Raw genomic sequence first — 6,089 nt, forward strand, 5'->3', positions numbered from 1 at the left:
ACCAAGGAAATTAGAACTTTCCCCCAACTTTAAGGTGGAATGGAAGTCATGCTTAACTGAAGATTAAAACTCAAAAAATCGAATACTTTTACTCAAATTATTCCTATTTAAGTTTGCTTCCGTTTCCTGATACTGTGTACATTTGCAGTGAGGGTTATAGAGCAGTAAAAACTTTTGCAGTTCATCGTCAAAAAGTTGTCTTCTTTTCTTTTCTTAGCTGTTTTGTGCTGCAATCTGGGAAAATGAAAGCCACATGTAGAGATTTGTATGATCATGAAAGTTAGTTTTTTAAAACTTCTGTGATTGAGTTTCTAATTATTTTTTAATGATAAGTTTGTGTTTTGATCAAAAGATGTGATGGAGAGGGTGGCAGGACAGAGTGCATGTGGAATACAGGCAGGAGAGAGAATGTTGCCCTCAGTGTATCGTGTCTTCTGAAGGGTGTATTTTAGAATCCAGGGGAATTGAAGGACTCAGGTTAGTAGTTTCTGAACTTGAGCAGACATCAGAATCACCTGGAAAGTTGGTGAAAGCCCAGGTTGCTGACCTCACCCTTAGACCTTGTACGTTGTAAATCTGGGAGCGAGGAGAATGTGTGTTTCTATCAGTTCCCAGGTGATGCTGAATGTGTGATTTACTAGGAGCTTGTGCTCTAGTTTTCACTGAAGCCTTCAGTGATGTCCACAATTATTTTGTTCCAGAGTCTGTACCAGTGCATGCTAACCCTCTTTATGAGCCAGTTCTGAAGTTTCAATGCTTTCAGGAGACTGTGAATTGAGCATTTTACAAATTCAAAGTTCATCCTGGCTTTTCTTCCCTTATGGGATCAATTGTTTGGGAGATCTGGGATGAAGCCAGCTTCAGACTAATATGACCATCATATATGTGTCATTGGTTTCCATGTGATCTGTGTGTGCCCTTACCTTGTAGATTAAATACACACAACATGGACACTGTGACATCCACATGACAGTGACACCCAAACCACCATGCTCAAACATACATTTATCATATGGTCCAGTTGTTCCATAGAAAATAGTCTAAACTGAAAAGAAACCAAATGTGTGGCAACAGGTGAGTGGAGGAACACATCACAGTCTGTCTGTGCAATGCGATACTGCTCAGCAATTAGTAAGAATGAACTGCTGATGTACACAGCAACACGGGCAAATCTCAGAATAATTGTGCTGAGTGAAAAAGCCAGAGAAAACCAAGTACATTCTATATTATCCTTTAAATTAAAAATCCCAGGAAATGTAAACTACAGTGACACAAAACATCAGTTGTGAGGAGGTAATGGCATGGAATGGAAGATAGGGGGAAGAAGTGGAGGAAAATAGGACAAAGCATCACAAGGAAATGTGAAGGTGATAGGTCTGTTCATTGTCTTGATTATAGTAATTATTGGTTTTTTAGGACTATGTGAAGATAAGTCTAAAAATATTACTACTAGGGTTTCACTTCATTTATGTATGACTTTTCCAGACAAAAAGTGTTTAACTATATCTCTGAAATCAGTGAATGGCTCTAAACAAGTTTTTTAAGTAATATACTTGTGTTAATTTCATTTGGGAGCTTTCAAAAAAAGATCCCATCAAAATAGTGGCTTCTGAGAATATCTGTTGAGCAAATTCAATTCAGGGTCAGTTCAGAAGGTTATGTAACTGTCTTTTGGGGATTCCCAAGGGGTAATAGTGATCGATTTTCTCTAAGGGCACAGCACACAGTGATTATGAGGGCCTCATAGGAAGACGTTTTTAGCAAAGCGAAAACTTCATTGGTGAGAATATGGCCCGGAGAGTTGCACCAAGAGAGAGTTTTCCATCACTACAACCTGCCTGCCCATCCTTTGAGAGTCACGAGGGTTGTCCTATGAGAATTGTGTAGGTAAACCTAACACCATCTTTCATACAACCCTGATCTTGCTTTCTCAGATTTCTTTTTGGGTCCCAAACTCAAAGAACATTAAAAGGTGTATGATTTGAGTACCTCAAAGCTGCCAAAGCTGCTGTTTTGATGTTGTGTAATTTGACATGTGAAAAATTCCTTAGGGGAAGGGTTAAAGAGATGGAAGCACTGCAGTGGAGGATATGTTGAGAGACAATAGCCTCACATTTTGATATTTTGGTTTAATAAATGTTTCTGTGCTTTGGTAGCAATACCTTTGACTTATCCTTATATATGTCAAAAATACTAAGCTTTACAAATCTATGTATGTATAGATACAGTGTATTTCTTGAAACTTTAAAAAACTGCTCAAACTCTTCAAGGTGGGCTTTGTATTGTTGCATTGCTGACAGTGACCCTATAACTCTCCCTCCTCTCTTGGACAAATGAGTCCTCTGATCTCACTGTGGATCCCCTTCCATCTCCTTTCTTTTCTCCATGGTCATCAGAGGACTTTTCCAGGTTCTCCACCTTAGAGAAAGGAAGGGAGAGTTTGATGCGAACAGAATGCCATCCTCTGTCAACTTGTACTTTCTGTGGTGTAAGAAACTGTTACAGATTTTGTGCAGTCTCAGGCTTCCTTTCTCGCTGGAGCCATGAACCAGATCATGTATGTTGCATCCCTGTCACTCTCTGTGCCCCAGGTAGCTGTGGATGTCTCAGAGATTTCAGACGGATCACAGAGATAAAATGGCGAGCTCTATTCTGCAATAACTGGGGCAAAAGAGCTGACACCAGGTGTCACGGTTCTGAAACAGGTTGCCTAGAGACAGGGCAGTGGATGAGGAGGGCTGGAGGGAGGGATTACAGAGGGTCTTTCCTGAGCTTGTGTGTGACTAAAGAGAAGCCCACTCCACAAAAGATACCAAAGAGGCCCACTCCACAAAAGGACCAAACAAATAGGTTCCCTTTTCAGGAATTTGGAACTGAGAAGTCTAGAGAGTGGGCTAAAGTGAGACTTGAGGATGGACCTTGGAAGCCTGGAGGTAAGAAGGCATGGACACCGGGAATGGGCCCTATAGCCATGGTGGGAATGTGAGAGATTGAAGGGCTGTTGGTGATAGGTGCCATCTAGTCGGTTTTGACCCATAGGAACCTTATGGAGAAGGAATGAAACACTGCCTGGTCCTGCCCTGTCCTCACAATCATTCCCATGTTGAGCCTGTTGTTGCAGTGACGGTGACAATCCATTTCCTTGAGGGGCTTCCTCTACACGAACACCCCCCCCCTCCCCCCGCCCCCACCTTACCAAACATTACTTCATTCTTTAGGAGTCCCTAAAGAATTGTCTCTCCTGACAATGTGTCCCGAAGTAAGTAAGATGAAGTCTTGCCATCCCTGCCTCTAAGGAGCTCTCTGGTCCTACTTCTTCCAAGACATCCGTTTGTCCTTTTGGCAGTCCGTGGTGTACTTGCTTCTTCATTTTTGAAAAGAAAATCAAAGATGGCTTTTATTCCTGTGCCAGTTTGGAAGGGATGGTAACACGTACAGGGCAAGTTGGAAAACCAAACTGGCAAAGGTCTCTGAAATGACTTTACAGGGACACGATCCTCCTCCCCCTTGATAGAGGCTTTCATCTTGGCGACGACTTGAGCAATCATCTTTTCTTCGACTGAGGACAGACCCCTTGCCAATGCCCACGTTCTTCTCCAGCCCATTCCGTCCGGCCCACCCCCACCCACCCCCGCCCGGCCTCAACAGCGTGGAGAAATGGGTGCAGTCGGTTTCCTGGGACTTCCCAAAGAAGCACTTGATAGCTCCCTCCTTTCCGCTTAAACGCGTCCCCAGTGGGGAAGTGGGAAGTGATGAAGTGGGAGCCTGCGTGGGCCATGGACAAGGTGGCAGAGCCTGCCCCAGCTTTCATATTGGCCACCCCCATGGTGCCAGCCTTCTGGATGCTCCCTGCGAGGGCTGTCAGCTGGTGCTGGGTGAACTCGACCTTGGACGTCCACTGGGAGATCAGGGGGATGATGGTCTTCTCCACTGACCACCAATGACATCCCTGATACTCGAGCAGGATCCAAACCCTGAATTCAGCTCCGCTACCAAAGTATTGGCCTTGATGGTGTGCAGAGTGATCACGCCGAAGATTTTACTGAGGCTGACCATGCCGCGGTTCTTAAACACCTCCGCAGTGATGGGGATGGTGGGGGTGACTGGATTGGCAGTGATGCAGATCATGGTTTCGGGATAATGCTGGCACAGGCGGCTGCCCGGGTGACCACCATCGTGGCGTTGGGGATGAACAGGTTATGTCGAATCAGGCCTGATTTTCTTGGGACTCCTGCTGGGATGACCACCACATCGAAACCTTTCAAGCAGTCGGGCAGCTGCTCGGGTCTGAGGTAGCTTTTCACATGGGCTCTGGTCTCCACGTGGCCCAGGTCAGCGGGGACTCCAGGGGTGTGAGCAATATCGTAGAGGGCCAGGCAGCTCACCAAGGGGCTGTCTTCAAGAGAAGTAAGAGCGGCTGCCCGGCTCCTCAGAAGCATTCTGGGCTGTAGAGCAGTTGGCACGTGGCAGGGTGAGGATGGCGGGCACGGCTGGGCTGGTGGGGTACAGGCCGGCAGGCAAAAGAGTTCAGTCCATGGTACTTTCAGTATTCTTCTCCAGCACCATAATTCAAACGCACCAATTCTTCTTTTGTCTTTATTCAATGTCTAACTTTCACATTGAAGAGCAGAAATCTTTAATACCTGTTCTTTTAAAACCGTTTAATTGGCACACAATCCATATATCATACAATTCAATAGTTCAACCACTTCAAGAAGAGTTGTGCAATCAATTTTAGAACATATTCTTCTTTCTTGTACTCATTGCTAATATCTCCCTATTCTCCCGACACCTCCCCTGCCATACCCCCCAAGAATTCATTAATCCAGTTACAATTTAATCTCTGTACCATTCTCTCCTTCAAATTTGGATTTTGTCATTCTACAATCATTGGATTACACAGACTGGGATACTTCTTCTATGTGGACTTAGTTGATGCCTTAGTTAGATGGCTGCTTGTTTTAAGACAAGCCTATTAGACCCCAGATGCTACTCTTTCTGAAGTTGGGTACAATGTAGTTTCTTTGCCACACTTTGCTATAGCACCTATATCTTCAGTGATCTTTTCATAAGGGCAAGCAGCAAGCAGGGGCATGTCATAAAAACTAATTGTTCTGAGTTTTAAATGAGGGAGAGCTCAGTCAGGCAATGGATGTATTTCTGTGATGTATCGTTCCAAATGATACATCATTCATTTGTATGAACTTTTGAAGCCAATCCATCCGAAGGAAGAACAAGAATGAACTGTTTTGCTGAATGCCCCACATCATCAGCCACTCTTACTGGTTCATGATAAGGTTGCTGAGCAGGAAGTGTAGCTAGTGCCTATTGCAGATGAGAGAGTAGATGAAAGCATTGTCCAGTAGGGAACAGAAATTGTAAAAATAGTTAATGCAGAAAAGGCTTGAGCTATCCTGTTGGGTGCCACAGTGCGCAATGAGCTGGATTCTGTCTTCATTAGTCAGAAAGTAGGAGAAGGTCCCGCGGGAAAAAGCGGTGTGTTCCAGGAAGGAGATACGGTTCTGGAGATAATGGTATTGTGATACTGTATCATCAATCTGCTAATAGGAAAAGACCAATCATCTTGATTGACCCTCAGAACTGTGGCCAGAATGAGTTGTGTCAAAGGCTCATAACTGAGGAAAAAGACCATTTTGTGTCTTCAGTTGTTCATAAAACAACTGAAGTAGGTGAGGAGGAGTAGGTGAGGTCAAGAAGTAGCTGGTAGAGATGCCACTTTGTTCCTTAGCAAGCATTCGAAGCAGACAGAGCAGCTGGAAAGTTCATAGAGTATGGTAAATTTGAGAAAAAATTGTATATTCTGTACAGCAAGTGATCAACTTCGGCAAAATACATCTTTTAAATCTTCACACACACTAACACCCTCTGTAACTCCGACTTGAAACCATAGTTTATCTTCCTTGCACCCCTTCACTGGAAAGACTTGGGGCATTGTTGGCCAAAGGAGGCAAGAATCTGAAGCTGGACAAATTGAGAGAGATCATTGAGAAGACAAGAGAAGTGGAGCAGAACAATGGCCACTACTTCAACATAGCAGCTGTGAATTCAGATCTTATAAGCCTATCAGG

General features: G+C 44.2%; 1 pseudogene; it reads right to left on the reverse strand.

Annotated features, from left to right (window-relative positions):
- Nucleotides 1-2,647: 2,647 nt before the first annotated feature.
- LOC101649034 lies at nucleotides 2,648-4,880 on the reverse strand (annotated as a pseudogene).
- Nucleotides 4,881-6,089: the final 1,209 nt, after the last annotated feature.

Source organism: Echinops telfairi, unplaced genomic scaffold (genome assembly GCF_000313985.2).
Source record: "Echinops telfairi isolate 266 unplaced genomic scaffold, ASM31398v2 ScPeMD7_5592;HRSCAF=6446, whole genome shotgun sequence".
Classification (NCBI taxonomy): Eukaryota; Metazoa; Chordata; class Mammalia; order Afrosoricida; family Tenrecidae; genus Echinops; species Echinops telfairi.